Genomic DNA, 26745 nt, shown 5'->3' on the forward strand with positions numbered 1-26745 from the left:
AAAGCAGGAGCTCTAATACACGACACCAATGGCAATCTTAACTAATGGCAATACAAATTCCAAGAAAACAGCTAACTCGGAGCGACGTAAATCGCGTTCATAGGCGCGTAATTTCCAATGGTAGTTCGACATCAAGGAAATGCAGGATGTTTCACCCGAACACTTTAACAAACATTTAAAGGTTTCCTTTGGCAGATATCACAACTTTAGTTCATGAGCTGGTCTATTCGAAACGGCTCACAATGCTTCTACAAAAAATTGAGATGCAAGCGTGAAAATAAATAAGAATTCACTAATGAAGCTTTTAACTAATTACAGTTTTTGGCGCCTAGTGCAATTTACAAATTCTAGCCGTGGAGTTCACAACGCGGAAACACTTGGAACAAATTTTCAAGATGACACCAGTTTCGTGACATCAAACATGTGCGCTTTTATTTGAAGCCATGAGGACCGATGTTGTTGAAAAAAATCTGTGTTATATTATATAAACTCTATCTGTGGGCAAAATATACAAATAATGATTTGTTCGCTGAACTCTCCACAATTCAAAAGCGAGCTACAGCGCATGAAATACACTAATATAGGCATTACGTTAAGTTGCGTTCATTAAAATACATTTGACACTAAGTATATAATGACATTTGGGGCATTACAGGGCGAATACGTGCTGCGTAGCGCGTAATACGTGCTTCGAGATGCCCTGTTAGTGTACCGTCGGTTCGTGGTGCAATTATAAGCAATACTTACAATATTACGGGCGCCAAGACGATGTCTGCGTTCAGTTCCTCCAAAGAACTCATCTTGCAGAGTGCATCGAGGATTTCCGTCAGGGCCAGGTCCAACACTCTGCCGTAAATGATAGTCGATTTGAGAGTCAGTTTTCGCAGCGCGCAGTCTTCTTTGGCGAGATATCTGGCGAACAGTGCGTTGGAGGCTTCGTCGCGATAGCGGGACACGCAGTGTGAGACACCGAGTTCAGTGATGCTCTTGTTTTCAGTGAGCTCCCGGATAAGCCAATGCGCCTGATTATTGGCCATTTCGACCTCTGACACGTCGAGTGCTGTCAGGTGATCCATGCCTAAGCCGAGTGACCTTCCAGGCGTGGCCACGTTGACTCCCCGTTCCTCCTTGAACTGGTTGACCTTGAAGGCGACATTTCCACGCTGTGGCATTGGATTGAGCATTTCGAGCAAGATAGCTTCGTCGCGAGGTGATGATATATTTGCTGGGCAGATGGTAATGCTTTTCAAAAAGCGATTGCGATTTATTGCTGAACGCATCGAAGCGCGACCGATCCAAATGGGCCTGAATTTTATCGCTGTGATGCAGCGATGCTGGGCGAGTAGACGCTCGGCGAGATCCAGTGCCCTCGCTTCGCGCGAGACTTGCTCAGGGCCGTGTGCACCGTACGCGCATGCGCGTTCCTGGCCACACTCGAGTAGGACGGCACCTCTGATCTTTCCTCGCCCATCTTCCCCAAGCTCCAGGCAAGCACCTCGTAGGATCTTGTTCAAATCATTGCGGTGTTTCATTAGGGTGCAGCTGGCACCATCCTTCTTAGTGCATGGGATGTTCAGCGAGTCCCAGTGGATGCTGAGCCGGTCGGGTGCAGGTTTGGTGACGAGAGCTTGCGTGGATTCAGACATGCTTCACCGGCCACTTGTTTGGCGAATCGCTTTGCTGACGCAGACCTGAATGCAGACTTCAGTCGTCTCACGTAGAACCTGCGCGCAGAAGAAAAAAAAAAAGGTGTGGCAAAGATTTAGCGACTAAACAGGTGCTTCACTATTAAAGATGACCAGCGCGTTTCGCTCAAGGTATGTCAGTTCTCTTGTATAGCATGTTTTGACCACAAAGAGAAAGAATATCGCCAAGCATTGACCATTTATGTAAAAGACAAGAAACGCTGCGAAGATTGGGCAATGTTACTACTCGCCTATGTGATGAACAATTTGTGTCACGTCGCCAAAGCCACGGCGAGTTCCCTGACGTTAGAAGTACGCCAAGCCGCCCACAACGGTTGAAAAAAAAGTCGCAGTTTCGTCCGAAAGGCGAAGCACCTATTGCGATAGGAAATTAGCGGATAGCTGTACCGGGTAAGGAGAGTAGTTTTAGCAACCGTATATAATCTGTAAACATTCACTTACTATCGAAAATAGCAAGGATAGAATATGTAAGCCTGACTCAACGAGGACGTAGAAAGAAGCAGACTTCCACAGGCTGCTGTGTCTTTGTGTGTCGACTGCGTTCTGCGTCGTTGTTCAGTTGCGCTTACACATTCTATCATGGATTGAAACCAACAAGCCCGCCAGCGTGATTTATCTAAATTAACAAGCACAGTGTCACGCGCTTACAGGTGAACATGAACACATCACGCTCGATTAGCGCGGAAACTCGCTGTCAAAATGCTGGAGTGGGGAATCGCAGCAGCACCAATTGAATTTATCTTCGTGCATCTGTCGCTTCAGCGTGAACGAAACGTCGAAAGCACAGTGCATACCAAGCTACCGGCACTACGCGCACTAAACAAACATCAAAGATCGCTTTGAATGCGATGCCCGTGCAGGCGCCCACTCGCGCCACGTCGCAGATCGCTTTCAAGACACACGAGCGCCGGCAACGCATCCCTACGGCTTCGACTATTGGCGGCGAGGAGTTACGGAGTCGCCATCTGTCGGAAGCTCTTCCCTTGCGTAGTATGAGGGATGACGTGGCGCGCTCCCCGTAGGTTTCGCTTACGGCGCTCAATAAAAACACCACGCGGCAGCCCTCCTGGACATTTATGTAGGTACTCTCCAAATGAGGGACGTTTTTGACTGTCGAAATAATAATCTTAGGCAAACTGAAAGCACAGAATCGTTTACAGACGCTATCTCTTTGCCGAATACGTACAGTGAACGCCACTATGCGCGGTCGCCGCGATGGAGTCTCCCGAACCGGTTTCTTGCGTGAAAGGTCGGCAATCGCTGAGCCCAAACTATGTGAAATATGTTATTATAGTGGGCGGTCTGTATAACCAAATGGCGCATAACAGAACGAAGCCTCAATGCGTGCAGCCATCGCGCGGGTTCACGGCGACCGACTGCGCATCTGCATGCATTTCCGCGCTTAATGTTTTACCCTCAATTAATTAATTATGGGGTTTTACGTGCATAAACCATTTTCTGATTATGAGGCACGCCGTAGTGGAGGACTCCGGAAATTTCGACCACCTGGGGTTCTTTAACGTGCACCTAAATCTAAGCACACGGGTGTTTTCGCATTTCGCCCCCATCGAAATGCGGCCGCCGTGACCGGGATTCGATCCCGCTACCTCGTACTCAGCAGCCCAACACCATAACCAAATGTTTTGCTCTCGCTGTGAGCGCATTTTCGCACCGTGCCGTGAGCTTTAGGCCGCAGCATATTAGCATTTCCCAGAACACTAGCAACCATTGTTGCGTGGACGCTATCAGAACTGTTCAAAAATAATTTCATTATATAGACTTCGACGCCTAACTACGGCGACTGTGATGTGCCTTCGCGACGATTCAATCATTTTTGTCTTCTATATGCTTGGGCATTTCATTATTATTTCTCAAGTTGCGTCGCACTGTATGTTTATCGGTCTTCTAAGCGTGCGATTTCCCTCTGCTTGTTTTGACCTTATGCCGTGCCTTTTTTTTAATGTGCGTCTTACCGCTCCCTTTCTGTTCCAGTGAACTTTCCAGTATATAGCATCAAAAGGTTCATAGGCCAAACGGTCATGGCATTAGCCGGGCAGAGGGCGCGGGCGACCGTCTCAGTGCGCGCTTTCTGCTGCTCACCGAACATCGCGCAGTCCCGGCGCCGTAGCAGAAATGTTCCTCACGTCTGTGCTTGCTGCATACCCGAGTTGTAGCCGATGGCTGTCTGCCGGCTCTAAGTTTCGCCAGCCAAGCTTCACGCAGCTCCTTGCCCTGCGGCTATATACGTGTGAATAAGGCTGACACCGGGCTCCGTTGCGTACCTCCGGCACTGCGGCACCGAGCAGTAGCCTACTAGCTGCCCGCCTGCAAAGGCAGCCACAACCTATTATAGTACTTTAAAATGTTCTCAAGCAGACACCCAAGGCGGTAAAGCCTCACCATTTAATCAGAACCGCGGCGCAGGTGGGACTTTCCACTTTCGTTTTCAGCTCGCTTCGGCGCTTCCGAAGCAGCCGACGCGGCCGCTGTGTCCACGTGATCCCTCATGCCACGTCACGCCGACGGTGGCGCTAGCTTTTCCAGTGGTGGAGCTCGCGCCCAATGGTGTCCGCCATTCGCGTGAGTAACGCCGTAGCAGACGCCGCGGTTGTCTCCACTCTTCGGAGCGGTGAGCGAGGAGGACATCGGCGCACCCTAGCAGCCGCCGGAGAACAGCCACCCCTCTCTCGCCTCAGCCCTGTGCATCGCACGCATGAGGAGAGGGCACGCTTCCGGCTCGCGTTCGTCGCTGGCGCACGCGAGGTGCTGGATCGAACCGCGTTCGCCGGCTCACCCTCGAACGCTTTCCTTCGCACATACAGCATAAAACCGTCGCCGGCGCGCGGCGACGGTTTTATCGTCTTTGGACTAGGGAACCTCACGGCTACGGCAGGAATGCGCCTGGAGTGCCCATATAATTGCTGTCGCAATAAAACGCTTAGAAGGCCGCAACCGCGAAAAGACGTTGGCCTCGTTCCCCACCGCGCACTCGAAGGCTTCAGGTTGGTGTGGGCTCGCCAGTGCTGTCTCCCTTCGGCGAGCAAGACGCTTCGTGTGCGCATTCCCTCCTTCTCTTCCTCCTCGCCGAGGCAGGCGCCGGTGGTGTCTGCGCGTGCGTTGGCCTTTCCCTCTGCTGCGACAGCGGCGGGTGGAAAACGTTTAAGGGCAACTCTGGCGATTTCTCGGTGTCCAACGATATTAATAAAAACTGCAATATACGCTCGTTTTTGAACAGGTTTGCAGAAAATGAATTTTAAATATTTGTTACGAGTTCTCTACTTACGTCTTTTTACTAGCCACCCTGTGTTTCGGACATCATAGACTACGCCGCCACGGTCGCAGAAATCCTGCCTGAAATCGACGCTGTCTAGTCCGGAAAATCTGCAACATCTACTTGTGTCATCAAGAGATATCAACAGCCATCAGCTCCGCTTCTTTGTCGTTACCGCCACGTGTATTGCGTGTCTAGCGCGCGTTTACACTGTGCCATCCGTGTTTACACTGTGGTGGTGTAGGATCTCGCGTCATCGACTCATCGTGACGTTCCACAAGGCAGACAACCCACCTAAATTGCACCACCCTACCGGTGACAGGACTGTCAATACCGTTTGAAAATGACAACCGTCTTATCTGGTTTTAAAAACAGCGGAATTGCCCTTTATAAGGCTAAATATATTCCGACGTAGCGTGAGCGCGCCCACACGTTACGTCACGTTGTCGAGAACAACCTGCGTCTATTCTGCGACCGATGGTTTGACGCTCTGGCGCCGCCAACGTAACCAGACGCGACCAACGCGCCCGGCACGACGATCCCACTATCAGTTGCACGAGCGTGTCTCTGTGACCACGTGACGAGCACAGTCGGGCACGCACCAGAGCGGCGGAGCAGCCACTTGCAGTAGTTTGCTTGCCTCATTAGTCACGTGGTGCCGCTTTGCGCTGCAGTTGGTGTCGGCGTAGCGCTGTCGTATTTACCGTAATGGCTCCAACAAGAACGGAGCCGCTTAGTGAAGGAGAACGGAAACCCAGCAAAGCAGAGTATCGGCGTGAACACTGATTACGCCAGAAACGAATGAACGACGTTGCGCAGAGCGCGTGACCACAGCAACATGCTGCCGAACTCAAGCAACACCGAGAACGACGCCGCGTCGACGTTCCAGGCTAAGCTGCATCCATTTGTTTCATTTCCTAAGTCTCCCTCTTCAGTTCACCACACGTCCACATCCGCTGCGGGCTCTCCATAACACGAGGGAACTTTGCTTCTATGCTCACCTCTCTTACGTCGTCTCGTGTAGGGTCTCACTCAACAGTTCGGTGTTGAAACCACGCTTCTCCCTTTCGCGAATCTTTCGCGGTCGTTCTGGCGATTGTACCAAACGCACCAGCGCACGACCACGCAACACCACGTCGTTAATACGAAATGCGTACACATCATTCAGATAACTCCCGGAGCAGATTCTGCGCGTACAACTTTTCGCTTCCAGTGTAAAACGAAGCAACACTAGCGTACAGCATTGGCCTCAGTCTGTTTATGAAAGTTCTAAAAAAAACGGCGTATCTTAACGTACAGCTATAGCGTTAATTCCACTGGGCCGGTACACATCGCGCCAGCCAGATAAGCACGGGTACACGCATCTAGAGCGCGTAGATCAAGCGGAAAGCAGAGCTACAAGGAGTCTAGGTAGATCGCAGTAAGGGGTACTATAACGTAAAGCTATACCAAATGTTCCTATTCCAACTGTGCAGTCAGTCCTCCACGATTGGTCAAGACATTTTCGGGCCACCTGGACTTCGCCTGTCGGTCACGCGACGTCACAAAACCACGTTAGCTAATCATCTGATATTACGAGCACACGCTGATGATGCATGATTACACCGAACGAAAGAAAAATCGTCATTTCTCATTCGACGCCTTTTCGCCGTTAGCACTCTGCTATTGGGCAAACGCTTTCGCGCAGGGCCCACTTCGCCTGTCTGGCACGCAACGTCTTAAAACCGCGAAAACTGACCGCGTTAAAGATGCATTAAGATGCGGAACAAAACTGAATTTGTTTTATCATTAGCCGAAGACTGCCTCATTCCGAAAAGAATAGAAGATGGCTGCTCGCCGAGCGCTCAAGCACTGGCTACTCACAGCTTAGGTAGACCGTGGATTTATTTCCGTATGATAAATCTTTTTGCCAGATAGTATAACATTATTGAGCCTTTCGGCACGTATACGGCATCGCACTGCCAACTCCTTGTTGAGTATCCGTTTTAGCGGCACTCCTAAACTGTGGTCCAATCCTAGCCTTCCGTTGCACGCCACCGCGATTTTCGACCAGCCACCGCAAGCCAAGTAAGGGGAAGCGGACCAATCGTGGACTCCAGCGCCCTTACGCGGTCATCGATATTCACTGCGCTCGCTCGGCCCCATCGAAACCCTCTCTGCTTGAGCGTACACCTCGCTTCTTGACAGCTCATTATATAAGAAAAGAGCTTAATGTAGACAGTGTTATTCGTTTTGAAGGCAAACGAAAGTGACCCCCCATATACAAACTTTTGACTGGCCTTTTCAGACAACTCTGCAGGTCACCGCCTGATGCTTACGTCGTCGGTTACGAAAATTTGACGTCAGGAGATTGGAATAAAAACAGATTGGAATAGTTTTACGTTACTGGGCCCATGTTGCCAACATGGCTAAGCAAGTACGAGCACGTGTATCGGCCTCGAAATTACGCCGACATCTGTTTGGCGGTAGCTAACTAAACTCTGATGCGTGTTACTTATATTTTATGTTAATTTGGTTTAACTATTAAACTCTCAAAAAGGCTTCAGCGCAATTAATTTAAGAGCAACATTTTTTCACCTTGGCTCATTTATTGCTCATTTTTACTGGCAGTTGTGATTCTCCTAACATTCAAACATTTTGCCTTCTCGATTGTTCGCTTACTCTTTATATGCTAACAAATGCTGCACCATAACCCGCAGTTAAGCGTTATAAATTAATAAATCGTGACATAGAATGACCCGATGCAATGCCGTTTCGTTGGTGTTTATAAAGAACGCAAAGCTAGTGGAATAAGCCATATCATATTCACCAGCTTTGATTTTCTTGAAACACGCAAAAACAGCCCGGTACTTTGATTTAGGCGCTCATTAAAGAACCCCAGGTGGCCGAAACAATTCCGTAGTCCCCCACTACGACGTGCCCCTTAATCAGATCGTGTTTTTGGCACGTGAAACCGCCTAATTTAAATTGCTTTTATTGTCTTGAAAGTATGTTATGTTGGCGAAACAATTCAAGGGTCATTAAACATGTGCTCATTATCGGGTCCTCTTCCAGAATTCAGAAACGCAATGTAGAATTCCTATATGTGTTTCTTGTATTACGTTAAAATTGTGCTGAAATAATACAGGCCGAGAAAAGATAAACACAGGCTTTATTTCATCCGTAGAAGCACTTTATTTTGTGCTCATTGACTAGCTTCGCTGAAATCTCTCGTGCTTACTTCTCGATGCTGCTGCCCGAAAGATATGTATTCGCCAGTGCTGTCGCGGTTATATTGCATAAACAGCGTCATACAAGGCACCAATAGCTCTTGTTGTCTTATGTGTGTTAGAAAAAGGAAATAAAGAACTGTGTTTTTTTATCTTAGCATGGCGCTGCAGAGCTTGAATTCAATGCGGGCAGCCTTAGTTGTCGGCTTGAAGAGGCCTATAACACGGTTAGCTTTGTCCTCGACGTGAAAAACGTGACAAGAGAGCCATACTGGAATCGCTAGAACCAACACGGTGGTGCAGGGCAATGCAGACAATGTACGACTGCGTGCCATTCAGCTCGTCACACACCTGGGCCGTATTCTGTTTTCATGCATTAACCGCAAGGAATGTGGGACGCGACAGCGCTGTTCTAAAACGAAGCTTTTTTTTTTGCCTCTTCATCTTTTCTACTGCTGGTGCTGTGCTGCCTTGAACGCCGCGTTGAAGGCAGCGGGGGTCGGGGGGAGGGAGGGTTAAGCTCACGGGAGGGGGGCGGGAGGCAAGATAGGCGACGTCAACCACGTTTGGGTACAGCGGGTCTACAATGCCCTCTGGACGCCGTAATTAGGTGTGACTACCCTCCCTCCCCCTGCAGAAGCATTACGGGGACTGCCGCGCTTGCCTCCGTGTTCACACGTGACAGCAACGACTGCCCAGGGAGGAGGTAGGGAAAGGGTACATCCGAATCAGTCCGACACAGTCAAGAAACGGGTGATTAACCTTACACTTCTGGCACTCATGGCAGTTCGCCTAACGCTACACGATGGGAAGAAATTGCCGCGCCAGAAACCTTTGCAATTGAGCAATGCTTGCTTAAGCTCTCTTCAGTAAAGGAGTGAGTAAATGAACGGCATGCCTCTGCGTGTTCTGTGCCCAGTGAACTGAAATCAAGCATTGCAAAACGTACTATTGTAAGTCATCAAAGACGGCTTAATCCGCGGCAAAGTTGGCTGTACTAAGCTACATAGGAAATAACGAGAACGACAATCCACAACGTCTGTGACTCGGAGTGTGCGGGTGCATCTGCGGGTGTCGTCGCAAAAGCCAAGGCAAAACACGCTAGAATGCGCCAGCCTGCAATATGACCCCAGTGGGTTCCCATACCGAGGCGCAATGTGACCGTTAGACCGACTTCGTACATGCGCGATAACGTCACTTGCGAGAGGGTCAGCTTTCCCCTTGTACAAACCAATGCAATGACCATCCAAAAATGACAGGCTATGCACGACTAGGATAAGAGGCAGCATCTGCGGCTCGTGTAGGTCGCACTATCGCGTGCCACCGCTGTTGAAGGCTTCTAACTAACAAATTGAAACAATGACTTTTCATTTGAGCATCGCAGCCATACCACGGATCGAACACTGTGTGACGAGATGGTCCTGTTAAACCAGCGGAAATTAAGCACTTGATCACGCGATCGACAGGCTGCAACGAGCTGCAAGAAACGGACACGTTTCAGCCGTGTTCATTAATGTTCAGTCTACACGCCCCAGACATTTAACTGGATTGTGCAATGCCGAAAACAAACATCATCGCTTTGGCGGAGACTTGCAGTGCCGAGCCGCAACCGACTTCCAAGGAGTGTGCTACTGGAAGCGACAGTTTTACAGGTGTGCCAGATTGGCCACTTACAAGACCGAAATGGCCACCCGTCCGTCCATTGCACCGAGAATGTTGTCCTGACCACCGGATTTCCAAGCCAGAAGCGCAATTGTTGACGGCGTTGCTGACGAATGCGTTCTGCAACTCAAGTGCAGGGACGTCGACGTTGCACTGGCAACTGGTAACTTCCGCATCTCGGCGGCACAAAAAGAAATCAAACGCTTCCTTTCGCTTTAACTTCCCTCAATATGCACCCGGAGCATTGAACCCTTGTTGTGAAAACACCAGCGTAAATACGCGCCACCGGTGTTCATCACGATTTCTCCGTTCATTTGAGGAAACGCGAAAAGCGCTGGCTGCCAACGTTTATGCCAGAGGTCTTTCGTGTGCGCCTCGGGACCTGCGACTACAACGCACTATCACCTACTTATTGAGGCATTTCCTTGTAAAAGAAAATGCAGCAGTTTTCTCGTGCGAAATAATTATGCCTCTGCTTCTAAAAATATAATTAATTAGCGTTAGACCAGCTTGTAGATCTTAATGAACGGCTTCAGTGAGTACTCGAGTCAGATGCCCATATGCACAAGTCGCCACCATATAGCGATTCATTCAAGGTAGCAGGCAAGAGATTCCAGTTCGTGCTGGACTCAGCGTCTGCAACTTGTGCGATTACGCAGGGTCTTGGTTATTATGATAGGTAGACGGCTATCATAAGTGCTATGACAGTACTAAGGCACGTAAGCGTAAAGTCTAGGCTCGACAACTGCGGAGGACGGATTGACTTTTACTCGCAACATAGTTAAAAAACAAAGAAAAGAAAGGAAGAGAACGAAAAAATTATGCATATCCCACGTAGTGTGGGAATAGATGTAAGCGAAGGAATCCGTGCTGGATGCTTTGATCGAAGATAATTAGCGCCGATGTTGATGGCTAAAGCTTAATTTCGGCAACGTTTAGTCCAACACGAGACTGATGAGTTGGTATTAAACGTTACCTTGCGTGCACCACTGCTGTTTGTCTGTGTTGTACACAGAATACACAGAGAGAGGTGTTTGCTTGAGGCGTTGTTGGGCGCCATATTTCATAACCTCTGAGAGGTTTGACCATAGGCATTGCCTCGCATGGCACATCGCATTGTGGAAGAAGTATGAAACTTGAATTGGTTTATGGGGCTTTACGTGCCAAAACTACAACTGGAGTATCAGGCACGCCAGAGTGGCAGACTCCGGGTTAAATTTGACACTCTAATGTAATTTAAAGGGCCCCTGAAGTGGTGCAGACAAATATAGACGCGTAGGGTACAGCTTAAGTAGAACATTCGCACCACAATTTAAGTGCAGCGTTACGTATTAATGAAGCTACAAGCGACTACAAGGTACCCTCCTCCCTAGCCAGGCTCTTTCCTCCTCAATTCGTTCGCCTAGCTATGGCGGCTAAGCTCCGCCTGCACTGGTCCTGCGTCACGATGCGACGTCATATCGTCCACTTCCGTTTGTTTTGGAGCCCTTCCCCCCCCCCCTCCCCCCGCCTGCGCGAAACCTCTCCGCTAGCCGCTTGGCCGTCGACCCCAACCGAGAGCCATCGAAGCAGCGTTCGTTGCGACCCTTCTGTCGCAGCGCCGAACGTGTCTGGTATTCAGTTAAGCACACACTAGCGGAACGTTTCGACGGAACGGTGGAAGCATAAACTCAAGTTGTTAAAGGAACTGATGATCCGTCAACGTACTTCAGCTGCCTGATTGGTCTCCACGGTCAAGCCACCAGTGGGCGCAGAGCTTAACCAGCCAAAGAGCTAATATTGCTCTAACCAAGTGTAAAATATTATAAACATTTACAAAAACAACGTGTAAACATTTACACTCCTGTGAAAAATTTACAGCAGCAGCACAGAAGAATACATTTTGTTACTACTACTGTGTCTGGTGGAGCTCTATGCCACCAGGTGGCTGCAACGTGCAGGCCATTCACGTTTGCGCTTGATTCATCCCATGAAACGACACGCAAGGGGACACGGCCACGCCCTCTCCCCTTGCACTTGCGTTTGTAATCTTCCGGTGTAAAGTGACGGCCGCAATCTCGCCAATCCTGGCGCCGATAGGATAGCGGCAGTCCGATGCACTGGAGTCAGTCCGCTCGTCTACTGGCTTACAGAGGGACACGATGTCGCAGCTTGACATATTACTAGCCGCTACGTTTGCAGTCCACAACGCAACAAAGTCGAATAATAGCGCTCGCGAAAAGACAGACGGACACTGACGGCGGAGCTCTCGTCAAAGACGGAGCACGTTGTAACACAAGCAGACGACACTTGCTGTGTGCAGGAAGTGCTTAGGTGTACTGAAAAAATGTTCTTGTGCATTCCCTTTATGTTACTCTGTTTTTATAAAAACAAAATAACTAACATTCCAACTATTACGAACCTCATTTGTTTACCATGTTGGAAAAATTATCGATCACGCGCCCTGGTCAGCCAATCGGATAGCTCGTTCTCCTGACGCCATAGGGGTGATTTCCATCATATGGGCAGGGGCTGCTTAAAATTCCTCCGCGCAGTGTGCTGCGATGGGCAACGATGTGCATTTTTAAAACCTTATAATAAATTACACGCTTTACGCGGAGCATTTATATGCGTCAAATAATGATCAGAAGGACCTACTGTAACGACTCAGTACGTTTGTAGAAAATCGTCAAAATTGTTTCAGGATCCCTTTAACATGTCCCAAAATCCAAGTGACGACACCGTCAAAATGCGGCTGCCGCGGTTGAAATCACATCCACGACATCTAGGAATGCAATAGCGGCAAAGCTTCCCTGGCGGGCACAGAAATGTTCATTTGACGGTCGACTGCTTGACTAGTGTTGCCTGGACGTTGCAGTGCGCTTTACTTAATGCGGCTCTGCTTCTGCGCGCCCTGCATAGTTTGCCCGCTTGAGATATTTGCAAGGTGTTTATTTTTTAGAAATGGCAGCAACATACTGTACCGTACCTTTAACCAAAGCTTAGGCAGCTCGTATAGTAGTATGGTTTGCTTGCCTTCCATCCGGACATCCCACTTCCCTTGTATGGGAACTGTCTCTTCTCCTCCCACCTCCCTACAGCTGCAGCTTCTGAGGGGAGTCACGCATAATTACAGCTGTCAAGAGGCTAATGTAGGGATGGCCAGGGAGCTCCAGAGGGCATTGTGCACATTCGATGCGGTGGGGGGAAAAGTAGTTTTTAGCGTCGCGTTTCTTCGCCGACTCGCTCCTGTCATGAATGCACACTCAGTGACCAACCCCCACCTACCACGACGCGGTGTGCTTCGCTCTAAAACACTGCTGGCAAAGCCGCGCGCTCGTATTCCCAAGGCGTGCGGTTTTCCCACGTAATTTTAGAGCCAAATATGGCCGACCGGGTTGCAAAAATCTTTCGCTCCCGCCATCTTGACTCATGAAAGTTCATTCACGAAGGCGGCCGCCCATCGTCGTTGCAATGCCGCGAGTAATGGCTTCTGCAATTGCCTTAGCTGCGCGCCAGGGCCTGCTCGTAAGAGCGCCACGGCAAGGAATCATAAGGGCGACACAAAGCCGATAGAGAGACTACAAAGGGGTCTATGGCAGTGGCATGGAGGCGCAGACACTGTGCATCGCACGTATCATTTGCAGTGAGGACTTGTTGCGCCACTGTTGGGAGTAAACTTTAATAGTGCAGAACAGCTGCTTTTGCAGGTCCTGATATAGTAACCTGCATTCGTAAACAACTTTCTCAAGCAGCCCACGTGAGACGTAGATTGTCGGCATAGACGGTGCTAAACAAATTCCCGTATAGCTACAGACGATAAGCGGTCAGTCTGTACTGTCAACGGCGAGCGCATGCCTTCATAGCGGTGCCTAGCGTTTAGCAGTATAGTGAACTAATAGCAGGCGCAAGGAGAGTGCTGAAATTCGCATATATTCCTTTTTTTACTTATCGTGTCGTCCCCACAAACATCCGTTTTCTCAAGACAAGATATACCTCCGTGTGATTATTTTAGATATCATAGTGTGCAGGGAGACGCCGACATGTATAATAGAGTATTTCTGAACGCGTCCACTGTATCAGGTGCCCAATGCAACTGAAATGTCTTTATATGTACGACAACAAATATAGGAAGAGAATATGCCCCCTTTCTAAAGAAGTTCTACGGTAACGTAAATAAACACAACTATAATAGCCCGACTTGTCCTGAGAAACAGCGATAACGATTATGTCGGTCGGCAGTGTTTTAGTTTCAATCCAAGTTTATCTCTTGGAGGTAAGCTGAAATATTTCAGCGTTATGGAAGCATTGTCCCTCTCTCAGAATATATTAGGACAAAAGCGCCGCAATGAAAATACCGTTTTAAAATGCTTAGGCGACAACTGCGCCTGGCCCTGGTAGTAGTGACCTTGTCAAGATAGTGTTAATGTTATTTTACATGCGCCTCACTGACATCAACCACTGAGGACAAAAAGCGACCGCTTCGCAATTACGGACCCGTGTTTTCAGCGTTCGTCATTGAAATATCGTGCATGTGCACGCAAGATCTGGCATGCAGCGCTAGTTTTACCTTACGACGTTAAGGAGCAACGACGTTCGTCCAACTCTCGGCCGTTTCGGTTCGGCGACGAAATGTCTCTCTCAGCAACCAAAGAAGCAAAGGCCATGTACACGAGTTCTCATTAACACTTCAAAACGCTTACATTGGCGACTGGCTTCGTCATTTTCCAAACATTCCTCCACGCTTGCTGTGCGAGCGCTCACAAAAACGTTGTAAAATATAATTTCGACCTAAAATTTGTTGCCGTATATAATGCATCGACAAAACACAGTAATGGACTCACCTTATACGAGTGCCGGATGCTTTGAGTTGTGGTCCCGCACGGCTGCACGTGGCGTCGGTCCTGATAGGCGATGCGAGCACTCAAATAATATCCACGCACTTCACTCCAGGCAAGCAAAAGCGAAATGACACAGAGCAACTCTTCCTTTGGTCTCGTGCTCTCTGGCTAGCCTGCTCCTACTGAGTCGACCGCGATTGTGGATGAGCGAGACTAAATTGCTTGCCGAATAGAGAAGCACCACTTGTGGACACTTTCAACAAGAAATTGTCGTGATCCATCACAAATATATGTAGTGATTCTAAAGAAGGAGGAAACGAAGCGCCACTCTCCCCACCCCGTTCTTTGGTGCAGGCAAAGTTCCACGAAACTGCCGAACCCTTCCGAACTGAATAGTGCGAGGCCACCGAGGCCAACGAAGAATCCATTGGCAGCATCCCGAATTCCAGAGATCTGCTGACCCTTGCCGTGGGGGCCGGTTTTGTGCACCTTGGGCTTCTACTTCCACGAAAGAGGAACACGACGCGGTTGACATCAGCACCGGACCTGCGCCGTCATGTCCACGATGGGACGCCCAAAGGGATATTAAGCGGAACCTGCCCATTGTTAGTGAGAGAGTCGCCACTAGCCGACTCGTGTCGCAATCCGCCTTCTTCATTTTACTGCGCTTCCCCATGCCCCATTCCGCTGAAAACGTTTTGGAAGGTTCTCGGGGCTTTCGCCGGTTGATTTGTGTACCTGCGCCCACGTTGAGTGCGCGTCAGTACTGCGTTTCGTGGATCGCGAATCATTATTCAAGGCTTCTTCGGGACCGCATGTATTTCCTTGAAACCACGTAGCGCTCACTAATGCTGCGTGCATAGACTTTCTCACTATAGCACCTAGAGGCAAATCTGGCGCCACCGTCTATGGGAATTTCCTAAGGGGCCGTGTGCCGTCATGGGAATGACGGTGTACGTGTCAGCGAGGCTGGTTCTGGCTGGCGTTGTAACAGGGTTCGTCTAAAACTTAGATTTGGCTACACAAATAAAGCATTCTTAATGTGAGATCTTCATAAAATGTTTCCATTCACGTATAATACATCTTCCAGTGACGTTCACTCACCTACACTTCATAATCAAGCGAAGAAAAGAAAGAACAAAAGATGAACGGTTCAAACGCGAGCACGAATCTTGTCGTCTCTCTCGCAAATTTAGCGGCCCGCTGCTACTTTTTACATTTCATATAATTGTACATGCAATAACAAGATTTCATAGTTAAAGAAAACATGTTTTTGTGTAATAATAAAGATTAAGAGATTTTTACATGCTCTTTTAGTAAAAAAATTAATCATCGTGACAGATGGGACTGTGCTTCCCTGGCTCTCCAAGAACTATGCCAATGCGAATTCACAATATACCGGCATTGCCATGCATACCACAGCGCAGCTCGAGCGTACTCTAGCGCAGGAGCGCCATATTTCCCTCTAGGTAATATGGTTCGCTCTAGGCTGGGTGAGCAGGCCGGAGTGCGCTGTTCGGCAAACAGTGCGGCCGGTAAAGTCACGGCGTGTTCCGTTGGGTGATGCGACGGTCTTGGAATTTGTCGCTGAATTCAGCACTGGGACATCGCTTATTGTATTCTTTTTACGCAGTATTTAGACATTTCGCTTATTCAAGAAGGCTTCGAGCGCAACCTTCTGCGTCAGATTTATCAAAGCGGCACAGTTCTTTACATCGACATCGGGCAACCGCAGATCGTTGTTATCGTCAATAATTCTGGAAAAGGTGCATCGCTGATATGAAATAATGTCAAGACGTAGGAAAACATACATATCTGTTCCTTTGTGCGGTGTTGTTACACCCTGAGGCGTGTTAATATGAGCGGCCGAACCACTTAAGCAATGGCAGCTGTGATCCAGATACATATATCACAGATGTTGGCACAGCGGTGTCACCGCTTGCCGCTCATTGTGTGCGCGTCATGCGAAGTTAAGTATAGTTGATTTCAAATCGCTAATGCCAGAATTTCACTATATAAGCAGTTTCGTTCGACCTAACTGCTTACAGTTCAGTTCAGGTCCACTGTTAGAGGGTCAACGAACTCGATGGCCCAGGCTTTGCCTTCGCTGAACAGGATCGACATTGGCTCAAACTTCGTGGGCACGGCTTGATATGGTTGAAGATTGTGCATTTAAACTTGGTAAGCGTCTTTAGCTCATTTTCAGCACGAATAATTGTACATACAAGCGAAGACGCTGCCGCTATCGTGTTGTCGGTTCGACGGGCGATCGCGTGGGGTTCGGTCGAACGATGGTCAGCACGCTGATTTGGCCGGTGCCGTCGACAAGAAAGCCCGTCGCAGTACGACAATTAGCGCTCGTCGGTTGCGTCGTTGTAGGCTTGGTATGATGAGATCCTTTTGGCGACCCACAATAGTCGGTCAATCGTTGAAATTAGCGTCTTGTCGGTCGCGTATCGATCCTGTGTTACCGCGCCTTACGATTACGTGCAGTCAGGTACGCGCTGCCACTACCAGCAAGTGAGGACCGACGTTGCAAGAAGACTTCGTAAGCGGCTTGATCTAATTAAGTGTCGTCCAAGTGTAACGCACAGCTTTTTATTTAAATTTTCTAGCCATCAATGAAAGGCGGCAACTACCCGACTCACGGTGCAGTCCGGACGACTCGGACGAAGCCCTGGCGGATTCCTATCTTAAAGTGGAGTTGCAGTCTTACGCTACGCATGTTTTCGGCACCGCACCGACGTCGAGCTACCAGTAGAATTTCAACACGGTACACGGCACGAGTGTTTTAGCAGCGCGCGTCGGAGTGCTTTTCTTTCTTTTTTTTTCGAGGGACTTACCGGCGTCAGGGCACGCGCGCGACCCTTCCAAATTGTTTCGCGACTAATCCGCTAGGGCAGAGCTCATGCGCTGCCGCGCCATGAAAAAGGCGGATTGTGGATGGCAGCTATGAATGAATGAATGAATAGAATTTATTGATAGGAAAGACAGAGAGGTCGACCTGAGCGAGTGCGCTCTAGTCTGCTACTCTGCACTGGGGAAGAGGGAAGGGGAGTGAAAGTATTGGGATGGATGATGACGATAAGAGAAGTGGTGAGTGCTTATGTACATGAGACAGTTGCCTCGCTAGAGCCGCTCGTCGAGCTTGGTGTCCTGCAGGAACTTCAACAAAACTTTTGTTGCACGCACTGAAATTGCAGTGTCAGGCCATGGGCCGAGGATAGCTTCCTCCGACAGTAGTTGTCTGCCAACGCTGGCTAGGAAACTGTCTAATGTCCTTCGCTCCAGCATATATGCTGGGCAGTCGCACTGTACATGTTGCAGTGTTTCGGGCATCTGGCAGTGTACACAATCAGGGTTGTTCGATTGGCCGTTGAGGTGTGCGTAGCGACGGGTGAAAGCAACGCCGAGCCGAATCCTGTGTAGCAATGATGTTTTGCTCCGTGTAAGCTTCGGGGGCAAACATAATTTACCGTCTGGGTCAATCGTATGTAGACGTCGGTGAATATTATCAGAGTGGGCTCTATAAGCCTTTGTAAGGTCCTGCATGAGTGCCTTGATCATGGAGTTGGTGTCAGGTCGCGAGTAGGCAATCCGTACTTCATTAGACGAAGAGGAGGCCGATCTTGCTTCACTGTCAGCGAGTTCATTATCAAAGACACCGCAATGGCTAGGCATCCACTGAAAGGTGATCACGTGGCCACTTAACTCGGCACTGTGATAAAGTTCGACGATTTCCAGCACGAGCAGATAGTATGGTCCTTTACTTAAAAAGTATTTTAGCGCCTGTAGCGCTGATTTGGCATCGCACAATATCGTCCATTTATATGGACGATATCGTGTCTGCGTTCTCATAAAACGGACAGCCTCTCGTATTCCCGCAAGTTCTGCAGCCGTAGATGTCGATTTGTGGTCTAATCGAAATCGTTGAGTAATTCCAAGTTGTGGGATGACAAATGCGGCCGTTGTGGCAGATGGTGTGACCGAACCATCGGTATATACTTGTACAGTCCCACTATATGATGTAAATATATGGGACAGGGTGAGCTGCTTTAAGCCAATGGAGGAAACGTGAGATTTCTTCTGAATTTCGGGTATCTGAAGCCTCACTAGTGGTCTTGGCAATGTCCATGGAGGTGTCACGGGGATGTCGGTGGCCTGGAATCTTGCAGGTACAATGCTTGCGTGACATGCAATAGCTTTAGAAAAAGCACAGTCAAGGTTGATGCTTGGAAGTGTTGACAGTGGATGGTGTGAGTGTCTGGTTAGCAGGCGAAGATAGGTTCGCACAGGTTCACAAGACCTGTATATGTCGATAGGACAAGCCCGTGCTTCCGCTATTGTGCCCTTAGTTGACGTGCAGCGTGGCAAGCCAAGACATATTCGTAGTGCTTGTGCCTGAAGGCTCTCCAGCGTGCGTATACAAGATGGCCCATGTTAGATAACACAGGCATGCTGTAGCGTATGTAGCCCACAAAAAGTGCCTGGTACACTTGGAGCAAACTTCGCTCAGAGGGGCCCCATCTCAGTCCTGATATTACACGAAGAACGTGTATGAAGTTGGTCAGTTTAGCCCTAAGCGCAGTAACATGTTTGGTCCAAGAAAGGCTGCGGTCTATTATCACGCCAAGATATCTCTGGTGGGTGACTAAAGGGAGCGCTGTTCCGTCAACAACGATTGGATAATGTGACATTGATTTGCGCGTGAATGCCATCAAAATGGCTGCTATACAGGGCGCATGTGACAGGCGTGTTCGCGCATGCACAACAGCACTTTTGCAAACCGTCAATTTCTACAGCGCTTGTTCTTGCGTTGTAAGTGAGCATGCTAATTGTCGACATTCTTCGGTATATCGGGACGCTTCGGAAACTATTGCATTCCTCTGACAATTCGCGACGGTAAGGAAGAATAGTGTCAATGGGAAACGACGGGCCTCGGCCATTAGTATAAAAAAGGAAGCAAAGCCCGTCATTGCCTGGGGTGCCGTATTGCAGGCGTGCGTGACAGCGGAGGCGGACGAGGTCCCAGTCGGTGTGGTTGGAGTCGACATCATCAAAAGCATGTCGCCAAGAGTTCGGTTAAAGCGCTTTGTCAAGCCGTTTGTTTGCGGGCGATATGCGGTGGCACAGCGATGAATAATTCGGCATTCATTGAAAAGTTCTGGAATGAGATCGGCGAGAGAGACGCGACCTTGGTCGCTCAGGAGTTCAAGTGAAGCGCCGGATACGTAGAACGAACAGTTCAAGCAGGATGGAGGCTACGTCACGAGCCGTCGCGGCTGGCAAAGAGGCCGTTTCTGCATACCTCGTGAGGTGGTCTAAAGCCATGGTGACACAGCGATTGCTAGCAGCTGTGTATGTCAGAGGGCCGTATATGTCTATCCCAACCCGGTCAAAGGCTCGCGAAGGGCGCTGCAAAGTTTGCATTGGTCCAGAGAAGCGACAAGGATAAGGCTTGCGGCGTTGGCATTCTGTGCAAGAACGAATGTACTTTTGCACAATTGTGTATACATACCGCGCCAATAAAACCTGTGACGTAGCCTGGCGTACGTCTTAGAGGTACCAGCGTGTGCGCACTAACGACCGCCGTGGAATAGCGGCGCATACATCAGCGTGGAGATGCCGAGGTGTTACCATAGCAACCATTTCGTCGCGCATGGCGAAATGCGACGCCTCTCGGCGTAGCGCTCGTAATGGCGGGCGTGCAGGCGTATCAGAGGGGTAATCTATCAAATATGAAATAGAGGAATCCGTGCTGCTCCAAAGTCATCTAGACGAAAGCAATTGGATCAGATGGTTCGTCTTGGATGTAGACACTAATGATGTCGGAGTGGATAGGCGAGCGCGAAAGATCATCGGCAACGGCGTCCTTCTTGTCTGAGCGGTATATAGACAAACCGGATGTGGTACTCTTGGAGCTTCAGTGTTCGCCGCGCTATAGGCGACCGCAGGGATCTTTGAGGGACGACAACCAGCAAAGGTCGTGGTGATCAGTAACGACAACGAAGGAATGGCCGTACAGCTGTGGACGAGATTTTGTTATGGCCAGGATAATCGCTAGACATTCTTTATGCTCGACTGGATAATAGACTTGAGATTTCGTGAGAGTGCGGCTCGTGTAAGCAACAACATGTTCCTTGTCGCCGGGTTTTCGCTGGGCGTGCGAAGCGCCAAGACCAACACCGCTGGCAGCCGTATGGATTTCCATGGCAGCAGGTGGATCGAAATGGCACAGTATTGGTGGTGTTGCAAGCAGGTTACGTAGCGTCGCAAAGGCATCATCACAAGGCGGGGACCATGCGGAAGGATTGAAGTCTCCCCGAAGAAGCTGTGTCAGTGGTGCCATAATCAAAGCGAAATTTCGAATGTAGCGGCGGAAGTATCAGCAGAGGACAATGAAACCGCGAAAGTCTTCTTGAGACGTGGGTCTCGGGAATTCTTTACAGCACGCAGCTTGGCGGCATCAGGGATGAACGCCGTCCTTTGGCACGACATGCCCGTGAATGGTGAGCTTGTGTGCGCTAAAGTGACTTTCTTTTAGAGTTTACTTGGGGGCCAATGTCACTGAGACAGCGTAATGCCGGCTACAAGTGACGAAGGTCAGTAGAAAAATCTGGCGCGAACACCACTGCATCACCCAAATAACACTAGCTCGTGTTCCATTTGAGGCCTCGGTATGGTCGCTGCCTTAGCGGCGAGTGAGCACCGGTGTCAATCCGGTGACATGCAGTCTTCGTTCAGCCCAGAGAAGTGCTGTAGCTGTCAAAATCAGGGCGAAATTTGTCGATGAGAAGGAGAAGATTTAAGGCGTTGTCGATGGCGTGGCTGATAGCGTCTTCAGGCAATGTGGCAGTTATGGCACTACGGAAGAGGCTGTTGACTTCTGTGGATCCAACAGGAAGTTTCAACGCGGTAAGGCTGTCGTAAGGCCTCACAGTGCCGAGAGATTCACCGCGAAGCAACGTAATCGGCAAGGGGAAGTGGTTGTATATTACAAGTAGGTGAGTCGCACCAGCTTGAAGGCCAAGCAGCGCGCTTCGGTGTGGGGAGACGTGGCGATGAACGAAAGCAGTGGAAGGCGTGAAGAGTGCGGTAGAGTCGGAGGCAACGGAACAGGGCACAGGTGCCAAAACGGATGTATGCGGAGGTATCTGGACGTCGTCAGATATGGCATTGTCAAGCGAAGAGATGGCGATTTCTGCACTAGAGAAATCAATGACAGCTTGGTGACGGGAGAGGAAATCCCAACCTACAGTAATGTACAATATAACAGTAAAGCAACAAAACAATAACATGGAGAGTCCGGCTACGGAATTCCTTACTTGCACGATGCCCAGCAAACCTCCATCAATTATGAGAAAGCAGTCTGACACGGCTGTGGAAGATACGACTGACGCAACTGGAAGACGCATCAGCGTAGGCTTAGCCAGTCACACACCAGGAAGAACGCCGAGCCCGAGCCCCACTTGCGTGGCGCTGGCGATGCGTAGCTCGCACAGTGCACTTCATGGTTACAACTGTAACAAACTCAGGCGGAAAAAGATTGCGTTGGGAGCGAAAGTAAACATTAAAAAAAAGAATATTATAGAACTTAAGTTATAATAAATTTCCAATACTTTCACCCGTCTGCTTAACGGTTCAAGAATGCTACTCAGTGCTTCAAAATCAAGGGGGCGACAGATCGAGTACCACGCTTTGGTATAAAAGTTACAAACAGGGATAAAGCTCCTCAGACAGGCTGGATGACGTTTCGATAGGAGGGTCCACCTTCGACAAAGGCGGCCTTGTCATCCTCAGCAGGTTAGATCAAGTTATTAAGGTGACGTCACGTGGGGTTGCTCTCGGCTGCAGATCAAGAAACATAAAAAGAAAAAAAGAAAGATATGCGGATCCCACGCACTGTAGGAATAGATGTAAGCGAAGCTTGCTGTGCTGTTTGTTTGACTGGCGATAATTTGTTGCGATGTTGACGGAGTTGTTTAATTTATTCAACGTTTGGTTCAGTACGGGAGTCGTGAGTTGAGGTGCAACAAGTAATTTTCCATAAGTTTTCCTTGGTATCATTGTTTGTTGGCTTCTCACGATATGATTAATAAAAAGTGGGCCCCTCGTTTAACCCCTTTTCTTCTCGTTTCCTCTAGCCTTGCACGTTAACAGAAAGGCGAGCTCTGCAGTTTCTGCAATGCTTTAGCCTATGGCAACAGATAATTACAGCTGTCAGCAGGCTAATGTAGCGACGATGAGGGAGCTTCAGAAGGTATTGTGCACATGCGACGGGATGGAAAGGCACCCCCAAACGAGTCACTTTCTCTCGTCAATTTCCTCTCTGCCGTGCTTCTGTCATGCGTGCACACGCTCTGAGCCACGCCCGGGTAGTTTATGACCTGCACGTTAGTGGCCATAAATAATAGAGGAAAGAAAATTACAAGTGTTCCATGAAAAAAAATTTTTAAGAGGGTCCCCATGTGGACGGTCGTGGCGAAGATATGTAATTCCCTTTTATAATGATAAACTTGAACAAAAGAGATAAAAAAGGGAAAAAAAAAGAAGAAAGTCGGGGATTTGAACTCGTGTCCCTTGGATGTTGGCCAGGAAGATGGCTGGGTCGGTTGGTTCGCCAGGCCCCAGGTTACTTTAAAGCGGCCAAGCTCTTGTCCAGAGCCTCATACTTACGGGTAAAGAGCCTGACGTTGTCCGCGATGGTTGATTCCCAGTGGTTAAAGGTATACTTTTTTGGAAAAATGGCTGACCGTCGATGAGAGGGAACTCGAGCGGCTCTAGAGACTACAGGAAAAGCTTAAGCAGGTGCGAGGCGGGCGCCGCCGCTTAGCGCCTTAGCGTGGGAAACTCGCCCGAGTAACTATCCCGAAGAATGCTGCTCGCACAAAATTATAAAACTGTAATTCCTACTTAAATCGCGAACAGCGTGCTGCATTCTATCTCTATGAATCAGGGTCATTTCATTTCCATCAGCATCTCGCAGCACATTCTGGCCAGCTCTCAATCCCTTCACAACGTGCGAGGCAAAATTCGAGGTCAAAGACGCCAATGTAGAACACTGTTGCAGCTGCAGCGGTGACAACTGTGCTTTGAACCAATTCAATTCAGTAAATTCGCGAGTGTGAAATAAGGTGTGACGTTTCTTGCCTAAAAATTGCTTTCTCCTTTCTTATCGCCAAAAATATTTGTCAGCTTAGACGCATAATTTAAAAAAAAAATTCAATAGAACGCTTCTGCCATAGATGTTGCTGATACCAAAGAGCCCTATGTTTAACTGTACCCATTGAATCTGCTCTATTAACATTTCAAATGCATTGCGACTACATAATTTTGAATGTTTTCTTGTCCTTAGGGGCATCAGGCTCTAGTGGAGTCGGTATTATTATTTTCAACAGAACTCACTTGCGAGATCGTCATGTATCTTAAGATCGGACAGGGCGGATATCGGCATTTGATTGTGGACTATGTTCATCTAGGCTACGGACTTTGTGCATATATGGACACGCGCAGGCCAATGATGTCCAATGATTTTTTTTTTCGTGACCTGGTCGTATATATATCCAGGATGGTCATCACGTGGTGCTTGTTGGGGACTTTAACTGCGTCTAAGATACGCGAGCAGATGTGCAAGGCCTGCGCTAGGGTCGCCCTGATTGGAACGCACGGGAGTTGCGTCTCCTCGTCCAGCAATTTTCGTTGCTGGATTTACATCGTCTTTTTAGTGGTTCTTGATTTGCCTGGACGTGGCGACGCGGCGCTTCGTCAAGCAGGTTAGACCGCGCCTGTGTGCCAAGCACTTTAGCTCAGTACGTCACCCGATCTGATGTGATAACCTTACCTTCATCCCCTGTTTATATTTCCAACCAGAGACCAGTTATGCTTGAAACTCGCTTCCCAACTTACTCGTCAGCTAAACTTTCGCGTCTAGACATCCGTGATCTACACGCGCACTCGCGATCTTGTGTGTCAAGAGTCTTGCACGCCTCTGTTTCTAGATCTGACCCAGAGTCATGGGACGCGCTCAAGGTGCAGTGGCGTCTGCATTCTTCAATTGAAGGGCGTGCACTCAGACGACGTGTGTCTGAAGAACTGGCGGATACTGCCACGAAGCTCCGTGTCACCCTTCGGGTCAATCAAGTGACTCAGTTGATGCGGTCATGGCAGCGTGAGATACGGAACCGCTTCCAACGCCTCATCGCAGCGTCCTCTTTGTCAGCTGCTGCTTGTAGTTCTGTAGTTCTGCGGTTTGCAAGAAACTCGCTTTTTGGACAGGCGAATGCACTCGGTTCGGCGGCCCCAAGAGCACTTTGTGTTACGTCGCCTCAAACGCGTGATTATTCGCTCATCGTAAGGCAATTTGAAAACATGGCCCGTACGACTATGCAAATAGATCCTGGCTCTCGAGGATTGCGTACAATGCTTAGTACGCTGCCTCAGGTTCCACCTGAGGTAGCTGACCGTCTTTGTGCACGACCATCAGCGGATGAAGAGAAGGGAGCATTATCTTCCAGGAAGCGTGGCTCGGCCCTAGAGCCAGACTGGTTGCACGTTGAGTTTTATCTAACGCTCAGGGAAGATATTGGCGCCACCTTAGTATCTGTTATGAGCCGCTGCCTTTAGGACTTTGAATACCCGTGTAGTTTCTGCGACGGTCGCATTGTGCTGATACCTAAGCACGATCCATCATCATCAGTTCGTCCAGAGGAATGGAGGACAATCGCGCTTTTGATCGTTCACTACAATATCTTCACAGCTGTTGTTAACCGGCGCTTGGGAAGCCTGATGCCTTCCTTAATAGAACACCATCAGGCATGCTCAGTCCCAGAACGAGAGATGCTCACACCAGGAATTACTTTCTTGACAAAGCTATTCCTCAGAATTTTGAGAATGGCATCCCACAAACAAATGCCATGAAACCAAACAACGACAGCGCATGCATAATTCCTTTGAGACTTAAATTTTAGAAGTGCGAAACAATAACAGAGCTGAAACCTGGAAATGATGCTAACTTTATTGACCCAGATTTGCACTACCTCCGGCATCGGCCCAGGAAAGAGATTTGAAACATGCCCGATACGGAAAAATGCTGTTCGCAAAGAAAGACAATGGCTTTCATTTTTATATTTCTTTTTGATATTGTTGTCACCTGCTACATGTTACCTCAGGCGATGTTGCATTTCATCCCCATGTAATTCCTTACAGCGGAGGACCTTTAGCTTATACTGAAATAAGCTTTTAAAAAATAAATAAAATGATATTGTCTGATGGCAGGATTCACACAGAGGTCGTCTAACACAACACCTCGTTTTTTCATTTTTTGTTTTACGGTTACTGCACATCGTACTGCCACTACAGCTAAGAACATTGCACTTCGTGTAATCATGGCCACCACGTATTCATTCATTGCTTGGCCCTCACGTCGAAACTGACTTTTTTTTTTTGCGAAATACGAAAGTCACTCGTTCGCCTGAACAGTTCTCTGAAAATATTGAAAACAACAATTTAAAGGCACTGACAACCAATCTCTATGGTACCCGCTGTTTTAGTGCAACGGGAAGCTTAGTGCACTGAGTGTCCAATCACATAGTGGGAACGCGCAAAACGCCGTGGCACATTTTTTAGTGAACATTTTCCAATACGCCATGACGATGTTGTCGTCCTCATTAAACATGCTGGAAACAGGGATAGGAGAGTACCACATCGATGATACGCTGGCATTAATGGGAAGCCGACTACAAGTGCAGCTCTAGCTGACGAAGGCAGTGGCGTAGCGAGAAACTTATTGCTGGGGAGGAGGGGTTCTTTGCCGAAAACTACCACTCCTCCCTCTCCATATATATATATATATATATATATATATATATATATATATATCAAGGGGCCTCATTTTTGTTGACCGTATCAGAAGCCAACAGACAAAGACACCACGAGCAAGGAAGGAGAAATTACACATTTAATAATTAAAAAAATTAGAAACTAATAGAAATGAAAGTGGATGAAGAACTGGCCGTAGCTGATATACGAACCGACGTGCTCGCATCATGCCTCCCATGCTCTTACTTATGGAGCTACTG

The 26745-nt window shown here is 48.7% G+C and overlaps 1 long non-coding RNA gene across 1 annotated transcript in view; it reads left to right on the forward strand.

Annotated features, from left to right (window-relative positions):
* Positions 1-26745, forward strand: part of LOC140214192 (uncharacterized) — a 102595-nt gene that overhangs the window by 39166 nt on the left and 36684 nt on the right. The window lies entirely within an intron of this gene.

This window comes from Dermacentor andersoni, chromosome 11 (genome assembly GCF_023375885.2).
Source record: "Dermacentor andersoni chromosome 11, qqDerAnde1_hic_scaffold, whole genome shotgun sequence".
NCBI classification, from domain to species: Eukaryota; Metazoa; Arthropoda; class Arachnida; order Ixodida; family Ixodidae; genus Dermacentor; species Dermacentor andersoni.